The sequence below is a fragment of the Podarcis gaigeae genome (assembly GCF_964106915.1).
Source record: "Podarcis gaigeae genome assembly, chromosome: 11".
NCBI classification, from domain to species: Eukaryota; Metazoa; Chordata; class Lepidosauria; order Squamata; family Lacertidae; genus Podarcis; species Podarcis gaigeae.
In genome coordinates, this window is record NC_139687.1 from 51,433,881 (window position 1) to 51,448,686 (window position 14,806).

General features: G+C 44.6%; 1 long non-coding RNA gene and 1 pseudogene across 2 annotated transcripts in view; both read right to left on the reverse strand.

Annotated features, from left to right (window-relative positions):
* Positions 1-14,806, reverse strand: part of LOC310827236 — a 198,147-nt gene that overhangs the window by 159,405 nt on the left and 23,936 nt on the right. The window lies entirely within an intron of this gene.
* On the reverse strand, positions 4,560-5,272 carry LOC310826695 (small ribosomal subunit protein mS38 pseudogene; annotated as a pseudogene). The gene has a single exon. The product of its transcript is annotated as a small ribosomal subunit protein mS38 pseudogene (transcript).

Here is a 14,806-nt window from a genome sequence, read left to right on the forward strand (position 1 = left end):
ACTACAATTCCCATCATCCCTGACCACTGGTCCTGCTAGCTAGGGATCATGGGAGCTGTAGGCCAAAAACATCCATCGCTCTGTTACTCCGTAGCGTCAAATATTCCTGACAAGTCAGGAAACAAAAGCAGTTCTTTTCTGCAGAGTCGTTTTTACAGGTTTGCAATTTCCCCCCTAAAAAAGTCAACAACTGTGGCTTCCCCTCTCCCCAAAAATTTGGGGGCGCTGGGCAGATCTTTGCACCCTAGCGGAGCATATGCTAAAGAGGAGAGACTTGGGAGCCAACTGTATGTCATCTACCCCTTCCCTACAAACTGCAGTTAAACTAGTCTCCTTGGGGTATAGGAAGACTTGTACCAGAAACTTTATTGTTGGTTAACACTTTCATTTTTGCTTTGTATTTATGTACCTAAGCCTAGATTGCGTACGGTGGGGGGGGGTTGGGGGGTAATATTAAATTCATTCTGTGTTTGCTAAATTGTTGGTTTTTGTCAGTTTTGAATTTACTGACATGTTCTGTGTTTTGTGTATTTGTAATTCCAAATCTCTCTATTTTGATGTTCTGAATGTTTTGTGATGGCCTGGGATTCGGGCTCGGACTCGGAACCAGAGGAGTCTCGGGCATCTGAACCAAGTTTGGGGCCTGATCCTGAAGAGTCCCAGTCTGCACAGGTTCCCCTGCAACAAACACTACCTGGGCCGGGTCAGGGGCCTGGCTCCAGATGCAGGGATTACCTCGTTGCCTTCAGCTGGGCCATCACTTACAGCTGCTCCACTACCAGTTGGGTCAGGAGAGGCTGAGGCAGCCTCTGGGTCTAGTAACCCACCGACACCTCCCAAGCTGCAGAGACTCAGGTCTGAGAGGAGAGACCTGAGTACTCTCAGGAGGAGTGCTCACCTTCGGACGAAACAGGGAGGTGAGTCGCTGGGGGATTAGGACCGGCCATTACCCCGACAAAGATAAAAGGCTATCAGACCCTGCCCCAGGTTGCGGGAGTAACATTGCTGTATGCTAGATCCTGTACCTGTCCTTGCCTGCCTCGTGTCCTGCCTTGACCCTGTCAGACTGACTGCTAGTGGAACCTTCAGATTCTGGACCAGACCTGGACTGCAGTTCTTGGGTTACCCCTGGGCCCAGCACATGTTTGCTGCAAGTGCTTTGGGCACAGCTTGTGGGAAAGTGGCATATAAGTAAAGTAAATCAAAAACCAATCAATGACCCCAAATTCTGGTTTGATAAGAGAGGGAGGGAAAAAAATGCCCATATCTACTTCCTCTACACCAGACACATCCAGCTCCCAAGAGACTGTGATCTACTCCCAGTATTAAAAAACTGGCAAAATCTACCCATTGTCATTGGAGGGAGGAGGAGCGTGCGTGGGATGGGTGGATTGCCCAGAGTTGTTGAGCTTTTTGGGGTAGGATTAACAAGAGCTGTTGAGTGTTTTTAGGGGGGACTGAACACAGTTGTGCAACTTTTCTTAGAGGGAATGACATACAGTGGTACCTCGGGTTAAGAACTTAATTCATTCTGGAGGTCCGTTCTTAACCTGAAACTGTTTTTATCCTGAGGTACCATTTTACCTAATGGGGCCTGCCATTGCCGCTGTGCGATTTCTGTTCTCATCCTGAAGCAAAGTTCTTAACCCAAGGTACTATTTCTGGGTTAGCGGAGTCTGTAACCAGAAACATCTGTATCCTGAAGTGTCTGTAACCTGAGGTACCACTGTACTTCACTAAGCTATAAATCAGCCAGTAATAAATACATCCAGCAAACTATCATATCAACAATTGCCAGAAGCAGACGCCTAACGACCGCCCACTTTTCACGGCACAAGGACAGAAAGAGGGGGAGCGGGGGCAGAGAGATTTATTCCACAGCTTTATTCATCCAGTGATTGATAATCCCGCGATCAACTGGGGATCTACCTGTTGTTCGCAGTTGACCGGTTGGACATCGCTGCTCCACACCATACAAGATTTTATACACCCAAATTTAATTGGCCTGATGGGTCAGAAATTGTGAAGGCCTGACAGAGACAAGCAGCAGACAGAATACTCCAAGGACTTGTTTACTTGTTCCACTTTTATTTTTATTAAGTGTTTGGGTTTATTTATTTATTTGTTATTTTTATTTTACCCCTATTGGGGAATAGGAGGGGATGGTACTTGTCTTGCTTGAAACAACCCTTGATAAGCACTTGCTGAGGATAGAAACGATCAGATCTGTTCTTTTGATCTCCCAGAATTCAATCATTTCTGGCTTAAGATAAAACAATGACAAATATCTTGAAAGGGGACAGAAGTTTTACTGTTGTTATTTGACAGATGTAAAAGGCAGAAAACAACAACAACACCCAGGATGGGTTGCAAAATGACTCTGTTATTTGGGAGTAAGATTTTTTTGGGAGTTGTTGTTTCCCTCCCTGCCCCTCTCCACATCCAACCTGTGTATCAACATCCAGCTCCATAATTTTGCACATCTTTATTCGGAATAAAATATGTTCTGTTGTACTGCTGATGTCGGCCACTTGGCAAAATCTGACAGTCAGCGCGGTGGCTTGTCTTTAGGCGTTTGAAACTGTCACTAAGGAGGAATGCCTGCCACAGGCACATTTTAACTGGTTGGCAGTGAGAGAAGTCAGGTGCTGGATCTATAAACATCTTTGGCAAAGAGAGAGAGAGAGAGAGAGAGAGAGAGAGAGAGAGAGAGAGAGGGAAAGAGAGAATAAATATTCTCCATAACAAGGAAGCAAAATCAAATTATAGTATTCACTGCCACAAGCTACTGGTTTAAGGCTGTTTCTGCATTAAACCGCATGGAGATTTATATTTAAATAATTTTTTATTTTAAAAAAATACTTACTGCTTGATTGTAAGAAAACCTCTAAAAGGTTAACAACAATATGAAACAGAACATAAAAATGTTCAACTAAAAAAGTTCAAAATGGCGTATAAAAACATTCAAAAGTGTTCTGGATTACTAATCAAGATTAAAGACTGTCTTGCTTCAATTTTCACCTTTGCTACCTCAGGTTAGAATTACCAATCCTATGCAGGCCTACTCAGAAATAAGTCCCAGTGGATTCCCCAGAGTTGTTATCAAATCAATATATGGGGGTTGTTTCTTTATTAGTACGACACGCCAATACAGCTACTGTACTGGAAAGCAAGTGAAAGCAATTCCTTTCTGACTTTAGTGTGCTGAGCAATCTATTTACCAACGCAGACTTTGAGCATACAGGAAGACAGCATGGAACAGGCAATATTAATCCCCAAGAGACATCACTGTAGGTATCTAGTATTTTAGAAGGGACTTGTGGGAGCCAGGAACCAGTGAGCAATCTCTCCTCCTCAATTACATGCCCAAAATTTAGACTTATCGTCTGCTCAAGATTCAAAAATGCAAAGGCTGGACTTCAAAAAAACAAAAACAAAAAACAAACCTCAGATAAGTAGATTGTGGTGCAAAATCCATCACATGCCATACCACAAAGGCTTCTTTTATTTTTTATTTTCAGATAAATTATTTCATATTTTTAATTCAATATACAATGGTACCTCGGGTTACATACGCTTCAGGTTACATACGCTTCAGGTTACAGACTCCGCTAACCCAGAAATATTACCTCGGGTTAAGAACTTTGCTTCAGGATGAGAACAGAAAACATGCTCTGGCGGTGCGGCAGCAGTGGGAGGCCCCATTAGCTAAAGTGGCACCTCAGGTTAAGAACAGTTTCAGGTTAAGAACGGACCTCCGGAACGAATTAAGTACTTAACCCGAGGTACCACTGTAAAGAAAAAATACAGTACAATCCCTTATGAACAGATACTATATAAACACATTTTCTTATTACCACCACCACCGTTTGTTAAACCAGGTATTGAATCTACCTCTCAGTTTTCTGATAACCCTTGAAAACAGTGTACTACATTTCCAAATTTAAAATGTGTCCTAGCAATGGATGTGGAAACAAGATGATTACCGTATTGCCTCGCCATTAAAAAGGAGGGGAGAAGGGATTTGCTCATAGTATAGATTTGTGGGACAACAAATGATAACACAGACTTTATTTTAGGATTGTGGGTGTTTCGAGAGGTTATCTGTCAAAGCAACATGTTTCATGGGCACATAAGCTGGTTCACTTGAAATTAGAACCGAATCTATCCGTTCATAACAATTTGGCCAGCGTTGCATCAGAAGAGGCTTTTTTATGCCTGACGCAGCACAGAGCACCATTAAAAAGGGAAATTGATCCTATTGTTTTGGGTGCAATTAAGATTCCATTGTTATAAAGGATTTAACGGATGAAGATTGTGACAGGCTTTTGTCAGCAGCTAACGCTAAAAATTAGTGATGAATCTGAACCAAACTGCTTTAGACTATGAGAACATTTTGGTCCAGGGTTGACTCAATTACATCGATCAGAGCCATCTCCTTCTATGCGCAAACACACAATACACATAGAAGAGCTGTCCAGTGTTCTGCTACATCCTCTCCAAGGACATGACATGTCCCTGGAGTACCGCTGTGCCCAATATTTTGCTTTAAATATTGTTTAATTTAAAAAACACCTCATGGCGATGTCAATCGGACTTCACATTCTTGAGATATATCTTGGGTGCCGTTCATCCCTCAGGAGCACTCCTCAGTCCGTCTTTCTTCCAGACGCGTTCCAGATCTCATTCAAACCCTTTTTGTTTCCTCCAGCACCGACCTTCCCTGACCTTCTTCTGCAAAAACTTTGCCTGCTTCATCAGCTTCCTGTAACTTGTGTCTGTTCATCTTCCTTCTCCGGATCTTCAGAACGTTCTTGCATTCCATTTTGCCCCTGTTCAGCTCGCCTCCCCCCTCTTTGCTGTCATCCTCAGCCTCTGCACCCTGGGAAGATGGGAGGAGGTCATACTGATGGTTGGGTTCATAGTCTAGCTTCTCATAAACATTGACGGTGCCTCCACCTTTAGGGAGGACATAATGGACCATCAGCCAGCTTTCAAGGGGGGAGATTGACATCTTCCTTGGCACCAGGATTTCTTCCAGCTCAGGGTCCAACGCGTACCACTGCTGGGGTTGGGCTCCATTTCTGTTTGACGGAAGTGTGCTGTAATTTGCAGAAGCGAGTCTAGGAACCAGAAGCGAGATGGCTGATCTCGACAGAAAGCGTTCTGCAAATCGAGAGGCCCTCGCTATCTGAGACTTCAGTCGTGGTAGCAGCATACTGGAGGACCACTCATCCACAAGGGCTTACCATCCCGTTCACGACGATGGGGGCTGTTTTGTTTTCCACCTGGGGAAAGAAGGGCACTCAGAGAGGCTGCTTAACCCTGCCGCTTCCTCAGCTCAATATCACTTATGCGATGTCAGGATGTGGTGCAGCTAGGGCAGAAGCCTGGACGTGAAGACCAGTGCTCAACAGCCCAGAGCTCCCACACACACACAAAAATCACCACCTAGATCAGGCATAGGCAAACTCCAGCCCTCCAGATGTTTGGGACTACAATTCCCATCATCCCTGACCACTGGTCCTGTTAGCTAGGGACGATGGGAATTGTAGTCCCAAGCATCTGGAGGGCTGGAGTTTGCCTGTGCCTGACCTAGAGAGTGCCAGATGATGGAAGCAGCAGCAATCTTGTAGTGGCATGTGTATATTGGTGCCCAGGGCATGTTGTGGTACCAGTAGCAGCTGCAAATGGCTCCTCAGAGGCCAGATTTGCTGCCCTGCCCCATGTTGCCTCCACAGCAGCCTCTCAGTGAATAGGAGGCACCGCCGGCCACCTCCCACCCTAGGAGGAAATGGTGGGGGCTGCCCTCTGAGGTCTTCTAGGCTCTGCCCAGCATGGCTGAGAGTGTTTGTTTTATAAATACATTAGGAACACACAAGAGCCAGTGTGGTGTAGTGGTTAAGAGCAGCAGACTTGTAATCTGGTTAACCAGGTTCGCTTCCCCGCTCCTCCACATGCAGCTGCTGGGTGACCTTGGGCTAGACACACTTCTCTGAAGTCTCTCAGCCCCACTCACCTCACAGAGTGTTTGTTGTGGGGGAGGAAGGGAAAGGAGAATGTTAGCCACTTTGAGACTCCTTAGGGTAGTGATAAAGCAGAATATCAAATCCAAACTCTTCTTCTTCAAGGAAGCTGCCTTATACGGAGATTGCATTCAGACGGGATTACTGTGTTAGTTTCCTTGGTTATTGTGCTAATGCTTCTATGCCAATGTTTAACATTCCTTTTACACGGCATCACCCGTTCCGCTATGGAATCCTGGCGCTTTTTTATCAATATGCTGCTATGTCATGCTAAATTTCACTGCCATAGTTTCTCTGGCCCTAAATCAGACATAAGGAATATACAGTTTGCAATCCTAATTGGACTGAAGCAGTGGGGCGCTAAGTCGCCATTGAAGTCAAGTGGAACTTCTGAGTAGACATGATTTAGATTGCTTTGCACCATGATCTGGTGTGACATCTGGATCAATAAGCTCGGCATGTAACTCGTTGGCAAACGAGGTTAAGAAACTATGCTATTATTATTATTATTATTATTATTATTATTATTATTCCTACTACTACAAAAACCTATTACCTGTCTCTTATACAAAGGCCCCAGGGAGAGTCACAACATTAAAACACAACCTTAATATTAAAATACAATATTACACAATATTAAAAACACTTGAAAATAACTTAAAATTACAAAAAAAGAGGTGAATCCTTCAAATATACTTCTCAAGTGTCAAAAGCCAGGGTAAATAGGCATGAAGCGAGTTTGCAACCATTTGTTGGGTGAGATGACCAGAGCATTTTTGCACCAGAATGACAGTGGACTTATGAAACTGGGTGCTGCAAGACTCAAAACAAAAGCAGGCAAGCGGCTCAGAGTCATAGCTTGCCCGTTGTCCTTTGGGAAGCTCAAACCACAGTATGGCTTTGAGCAAATGATGGCTGATGCAAAAATATGGCTTGGCATGATGAGCCTGAGCCTGCAGGTCTTGGTGAAATGGTAGAGGCTGCTGGAAATCCAAAGGGTGACAAAACACGGAACAGCCTGGGCTTGAAAACTGCGCACCAATTTGGTAGTAGCAACTCTATTTGAATCTGTCTCTCAGCAGCGCCTGCCAGCCTCCAGTTAGGCTGTGTCACACTTTGCTTTGCACTTGATGTATTTTAATGCAAGGGGAAAGCTGTGGTCCTCTCTTCTCAAGCTTGCCATTGTAGCATATTTGACAATTATGGGTGAATGTTAGCCATCTGTAGGATATGATGCTGTTGTAATAGCTTCTTGTCAGTGGGCTCAGTCATTGTACAACCATGCAAATTGGAACCTCCAATTGCCTGGACTTCCAGGACCAATGAACTTTATTCTCCAATGATCAGGCAGTTATCCTGGCACTCCTAGATTGCTGAGAGGGAAAGACAGCAAACACACTTTTTAATATATATATCAAAATGGCATTTACTTGATGCTTAATGTTTAGCCAAACTCTGTACTAAAAACCAGTGTTGATGATCAGAACACCATAGATGTTTCCAACAACATTTGGTACAACCAGGATTCGGGCCTGTAAAACGCTAGCCTTATTTTTATTTTATTTTTTTGCAGATCGGGTTTGGGTTTGGCTCCAAGTTTGGAGAGCCTGTTTCTCCTAGTCATGTCACTGCAATGTAAATCAAGTGCTTTTTATTAAACTGGAGTAGAAGGAGCCTGTAAATCTACAAGGCATTTTAAAAGTGCAATTTACAACTGAAATGAGGCCCAGTAACAAATCAATTCAAATAAACACTAATGTAAGGGTGGAGAAGCTCAGGTTCTGGGGTAGAATGTGGACCTCCAGTCATCTCAGCCTGGTTCTTGCAACTCTCCTCAGCTCACACACCATCTCTCTAGGCCACCTCCTTCCCTGGCCTGGCTTTGCACATTCCTCATGTGATTTTGTCTTGCTGGACTGTGTTGTTGAACTGTAATAATGCCTTTTTCTTGACAGCAAAAGTTTGAGGGTGTGCAGAAATTAGTCGACTGTTCAAAGGTAAAAATTACACGCATTGCCCTGTGTACTTTTGCCTCAGACCCCATACACCACTGGCATGTGGCCCCTGGAAAGTTACGCAGAATGGAATGTGGCCCTTGGGTTTCAAAATGTTCCCCACCTTTGCTCCGATGAGTTGTTTCTTTGCCTACTCCTAAATCTATTCCACCCCAAACTGAGTAAAATAAATGTGATCGCTTCCTCATCCCTGCTGAATGGTTTCAAGTTTGCACTGATGTGACAGCACTTGGTTCTCGCTTTCCTCCTTTGACCAGGTGGTTGTTGCAACAGACTTTCAATCTGTGTCCAAGTCTGGAAACCTATGAAGTGCCAAACTTTAATGAGAGCTCATTGCAGTGAGCCGCAAAGATGCTCGGTAATACCTTTTAGGACCAAACCCCTCCGTCACAAGTCTTCCTGACAGTCAGGCTGTCTCATCGTTAAGTCTCTGTTAAAATGAAACTCCGTTTACAGCCAAAGTTTTCCGAGTTGCCAATCAAGTCTTGTTATTGACTGACCCTATTAACAAGATTTCATTTGGGGGGAAATAATCTTGCCATGAAATGTGCTTGCAGCGTATTTCTTCGTCTCTTTATTGTTACTTGCTCCACTCTAACTTTCAAAATTCATTATTAACAAAGGTTGTATTTAAGATTCCTCTGTCTACTGCTTAACAACACCCAAATTAGCCTCGACGGAATTAACTGTAATTAAGGACATTGTGAAATATGGTTGGGGCAAACAGAATTACACTGTATTACTTTATTAATAATATTCTTTAACTACACTGTAAATTGCTATTAGGCCTGCATATTACTGCCTAGATATGGAAATAGTCTTTTGCTATGCTAATCCAACACAATTTTCTTTTAAATGTAAACAAATTATACTCTATTAATATGCTGTTCTACTTACATAGTTAATTATTGTAACAGTAAGGAATAAAATTGTTCTGCTTTTTCTATTTCTGATGGAAAAAGGGCTACATAAATAGTTTAATAGGGAACTAATTATGCAAAAAATTTAGATGCCTAAAATGTGTTTGTAATTACATTAAAATGGTCTTCTGTTCAAATATTGGAAAGCCTGCTAATTGGAGGCTAGCTGGAAATTTAAATATTGTGAATCAATGATTTTAATACAGTACTTTGTTTGGTTGCGTTTCTGTTCATATTTGTCTTTGGAAATGAAGTGAATATTTAATGGTGTTTAATAAGTGGGTTTTTTGAATTTCATACCAATGAAGTTGGTAAGTGGCAGGCGTGAATTTTAAACATCCATGCTGTAGCATTATCCTTAATTTAGACTCAGGGTGTGTCAAACTGCTCAAAATTCTAGCAATGAAAACAACAATACAAATAGAAAGTTAAGTTGGTGGGAGAATGGGAGAGTGGGGGAGAGAAAGATGAGGGTGACTGAATCTGTCAATTTCAGTTTCTCTCTGTTTCCTATTTATTTATTTTTAAGTCCTCATTAAAATTCACCAGCATTTTAGTGTGAATTTCTTCCAACATATACATCCTGGTGTGCAATTTTGCCTGATGTGTACACTTTTCTTTTTGCAAGCAATTTCCCCTAATAAAAAAGAGGATTTTATACTTTCTGCAACATCTGCATTTTATGCCCACATTTCCCCAACCGAGTTCTTTTGGTGCACATTATCTGGCCAGAGAGCAGCATTACAAAATTCAGAGAAGCACAAATTTGAAAGGATTGCTGTGCTTCAGTTCACACCTTGTTTCGAAAAGTACAAATCGGGTAGGTTTGCACTAAACCTGAACCAAACCAAATTTATCACCTCAGCTCTGCAAGAGAACAACAGAGAGACAGAGAGAGTAGTGTGGATAGTTCAAAATAAAAACAAAAAAATGCACTGGAAAATTCAACAATAGATTGCAAATTTGCAAATTTCTAACTTGCATTTGATAAAACCATCTTAGCCTAGTCCCTGCCCATTGTTGGAAGAATGTAAACATATATCTTTTTTTATCTTTTAGGACACCCATTCATTCCTCTGTCCTAACAACTGGCTATCCATAGGAAAGCTAGCTTCTTAGGAGGCCTGCAGATCAACATTTCCATTCTAATATCTCTTTTATTAACTTCATGGCTACAGGACAGAATGATCAACGGAAAAGGCTTCAAGGCTTGGAAATGAGGAAGTAAAATGGCTGTTCCCTTGCTGTTGGTGACATAACCTTTAAGCAAATCCTCACTGGTGGACTATAGATGCTGGACCTTTTGCCTGGTCCAGCAAGGATTCATAAAATATAACAATGATGCATTCAACATTGTTTGGGGGTTGTAAAGGCAGGATGCAGTCCATGAGACTGTTAGGCTCCGTATACGGAGCTCTTATCTGAACTATCCTCCACACCATCCTATTTTAATAGCATTCGAACTTTGCCCAAGTGCTTTGCAACAACCTTGCAAAATTAACCATGGTGCAATTTTAGCCAAGCAACAGAAAGGAAAGTGCTAGCACCTTAAGGCACCTTGTGCCAGAGCACTTTGAGAGCCAGTGTGGTGTAGTGGTTAAGAGCGGTAGACTCATAATCTGGTGAACCGGGTTCGCCTCTCCACTCCTCCACATGCAGCTGCTGGGTGACCTTGGGCTAGTCATACTTCTTTGAAGTCTCTCAGCCCCACTCACCTCACAGAGTGTTTGTTGTGGGGGAGGAAGGGAAAGGAGATTGTTAGCCGCTTTGAGACTCCTTCAGGTACTGATAAAGCGGGGTGTCAAATCCAAACTCTTCTTATTTAAAACACCTTAACCCCAAATGTCAGGCTCAAGGGACCCCCCCCCCCCCCGGTAGCCTCAAGGATCAAAGAAGAAATGAGAAGGTTAGTATTTGTGGTTTTATTCAGTAATCGTGGAGCAAGGCAAATAATCCAGTCCTTAACACCATGGTGATGTTGCTCACTCCCCTTCCTTCCCCAGCAACAGCCCATGGCTCTACGAGAGACTTCAGGAGTCAAATGTCATTGAGCCCTTTGCTCTTGAATTCTAAGTGAGCGGCGAGTACACGGTGATGGCAGTGCTTCTATGCTCTCCAAGGAAGTCTCTGCTGGCAGTTCTCCAACTCCCCCTCCTTCTCCTAAGATCTCATAACGGCAACTCTGAGTTCTGTTGCAATTCTATCCTGTCACCCTCTTCTCTTGAAATTACTGGAGAAGGGGGGGAGCGATCCACCCCACTTCCCCTCCTTCTCCAAGGGAAACAGAGGAGAAGGAAGGGGTGATTCCCAAACCTCCTCTTCAGTCCAGTCCCTGACACCAAATATAGACTGATACGTCATAAGTTTGGGGGGCCTAAAGTCCACTTCATCAGATGCATCATTCTTGGTAACCCATGAAAGCTGATGCAGGTATCCTTTGCATCTAATTGGCACAGTTGAAGATCCTGATGGAACAGGCCAAAGGCCCATTTTGTCCAGCATCCCAGTCTCATGGGGGCAACCAGAAGCAGAGCATGAGCGCTGTGCGGATGATTGGGGAGGCAGGAGAGGATATATTATTTGCTGATACCATTCCTAACTCGCGCTAGCAAGTTCTATCTCCTAGCAGAGTTCCAAACATTCCCCTTTGGAAATTACACAGCAGTTACCTTGTTGCTGGCTCGTCTGAGCCTCACTACTTAAGATCCCTGGTAATGTCCCTTCTAATCCCTCTTAAAAAGAATAGACACGAGAATCTGATTAAAGTTAACATAAAAGTAGTTGACTCACAGATTCATTCAGGTTCACAGATAGATCCCTGAAGGCAGGCTTAGGTGTGCTGGGTCCAGGGCTAACCCAAATGACGCAGTCCAGGTCTAGTCCCGAATCCAAGGGTTCCGCAAGGAGTCAGTCTGACAGGGCCAAGGCAGGACACAAGGCAGGAAAACAGGCACAGGGTCTCAGGCAGCTTCTAGCAAACAGCAATGTTGCTCCCGCAACCTGGGGTGGGGTCTGACAGCCTTTTATCTGTCGGGGTAATGGCCAGTCCTGATCCCCCGGTTACTCACCTCCCTGTCTCGCCCAAAGGCGAGCACTCCTCCTGCGAGTACTCAGGTCTCTCCTCTCAGACCTTAGTCGCTGCAGCTCAGGAGATGTCATTGGGTTACTAGACCCAGAGGCCACCTCAGTCTCTCCTGACACAACTGGTAGTGGAGCAGCTGTAAGTGATGGCCCAGCTGAAGGCAACAAGGTAATCCCCGCATCTGGAGCAAGGACAGGCTCAGGCCCCTGAGTTGGCCCAGCAGGTGCTTGTTGCAGCGGAATCTGTGCAGACTGGGGCTCTTCAGAATCAGGCCCCAGACTTGGTTCAGATGTCACCTGAGGCAAAGAATCCAGTGCGGACTGAGACTCCTCTGGTTCCAAGTCCGAGCCCGAATCCCAGGCCATCACATTAGGTTATGTAACTATATATCTGTCCCATAAGGGAATTAGTCCAAAGTGACTGTGACTGAGCAGTCATTTCTCCTAACACACAGAAACACAAATGGAGAAGAAGAGCAGAACATGGAGGACATCTGCTCCTCTACCCAGAATAGGCCACACCCACTTCAAGTCACATGCAGTGGAAGTCTGTCCCAGCTCAGGAGGAAAGAGAAAGTTTTCTCCTGAGTGGTACAACACATCCCCTAACAAGTCCACTATAGGAATGTTGTACTTGACTGCTATAAGTTTCACATCCCACAAGTGCAATATCACTCTACCCACTTGGTGATTCCAAACAGCTGGTGAGCAACTGCACTGAAAGCTACGTAGACGCAATAAAATGGGTTTCAGTGTGTCAGGGACTGGACTGAAGGGGCTGAGATTGAGTAGGAATTGTGGAGATTGCCTCCCCTTCTCTTCCTGAAGCTGCCAGAGAAGAGGAAGGAAGTATTGAATTACAGCAGTGGTTTGAGGAAGGTCACAGTTCAGAGACAGGCGAACAGAAGAGTTGGGAGGTGCTGGGAGAAGATAGGGATGAGGCAGCCTCAAAGCAGCCAGCTGACAGTTGTCACTGGAGAGTATTTCTGACCCCCTTCTCCCAGAACTCGGTGTTCGTTGAGAGTGCAAGAGCAAAGGGCTCAGAGACAATTAGCCCATGGTAGTCACCGTAAGGGGAAGTGCTGTTGGTAGGAAGGGGCAGAAGAACTCAATTGGAGCAACGCCATTAATGGGACACTGGCTGTCTCTCGCTGGGATGATTGAATAAACTCATCAGTAAGAACTCTTCTTTGTTTTCCTTGCTTCTTGCTGCCTCTGGGGGAGGGATAGAATTCCCTGAGCCTGACACGGAGACTTGGCTGAGCATCAGCACACAGTTCACGGGCCATGGACCCACAGTGCAGATTTTACAGGCTCAGTGGGTAGCAGGTGGCTGACGCGAAGCAGTTCAGTGTAGGTGCAGTATCAGGAGTGTCGGATTGGCACCACCACAGCACCGCACCTTGCCAAGCTCTCCATTGCCTCGCCCTTCCCCTCAGTAACTGGCAGGGATGCACAGCATTGGGAAGTCAGGAGAGCAGCCCAGCCACCACTGGCCCACTTAAGATGCATATCGGAAGCCCACAAGAAGGCTTTGAGCACTGGTATTCAGAGGCATCCTGCTTCCCACACTGCAGGTAGTACCTGCAGACAGTACCTAGCCACCTTAGTACCTTGGCACCTGGCACCAGCACACCTGAAATCCCACTGGTGCTACTTGAGGATAAGTGGCCGTGAATCACAATGTTGGCTCAGGGATCCGCATGAAACATCTCTGTCTGAATGGCAGCACTCACATGCAACAACTTGGAAGGGAAATATGGAAACAGCTTGTGGTACAAAGCAAGGGATGGATTTCCAAATGGCTAATCTCCAGCCACCCACACAAGTTTTGTCTCTCTTTAGCACCTTTCTCGGTTGCTAAGTCTCACGTCTAAGATTGGGGAGCGGGGGGGGGGGAGGAGTGGAATCGGGAGAGAAGATATTGCAAATCATGTACCAAAATTATACATAGGGAAGCTGAAAAATGAAAATGGCATTATTATGAAATGAAAAATGAAAATGGTGTTATTATTATTATTATTATTATTATTATTATTATTATTATTATTATTTAAAAAAGAAAGCTCTGAATTATTGCAGCAGCAACAACACACACACAACTATTTAAGGCTGTGACACAGGATAGTGCACGGCCAACAAAACCCTGAGATGAATGGGTGGAAGCAAACATACAAGGGCCATAAGCAGGAGGTCTGGTGCTAAGAAAAGGGGTGAAAATTACCGAGTAGCAGGTTGGCAGGCCTGCAATTACTCAGTCAGCTCCAGGGAAATAGGGAAGGCAGCCAGCATCTTTGAGAAGGTCTCCGCATCAAGAATGAAAATGTAAACTTCCATTTGTGTTGATCTACGCAGGAAGGGCTCAATCTTTATTAACTGAGGGATAGTTCAGTATTTGCTTTTGACCTCTTTATCCTCTGTCGATCAGGGGCGGGGAAACCTGTGGACCTCTAAATGACACTTGGTAATATGACACCCTACACGAGGCCAAAATTTGACACACAAATACACCTCAGCCCCTGTGCTGCCTTCCCAAAGTTGGGTAAGGGAGGCACCAGGCTTTGGGAAGGAGATGTGACGTTCTGGCAGGGTCCTAAAGCTCTCCCTCCTCCTCCACTACAGTGTGGTGTAGTGGTTAAGAGCGGTGGACTCGTAATCTGGTGAACCGGGTTTGATTCCCCACTCCTCCACATGCAGCTGCTGGCTGACCTTGGGCTAGTCACACTTCTCTGAAGCCTCTCACCCTCACTCACCTCACAGGGTG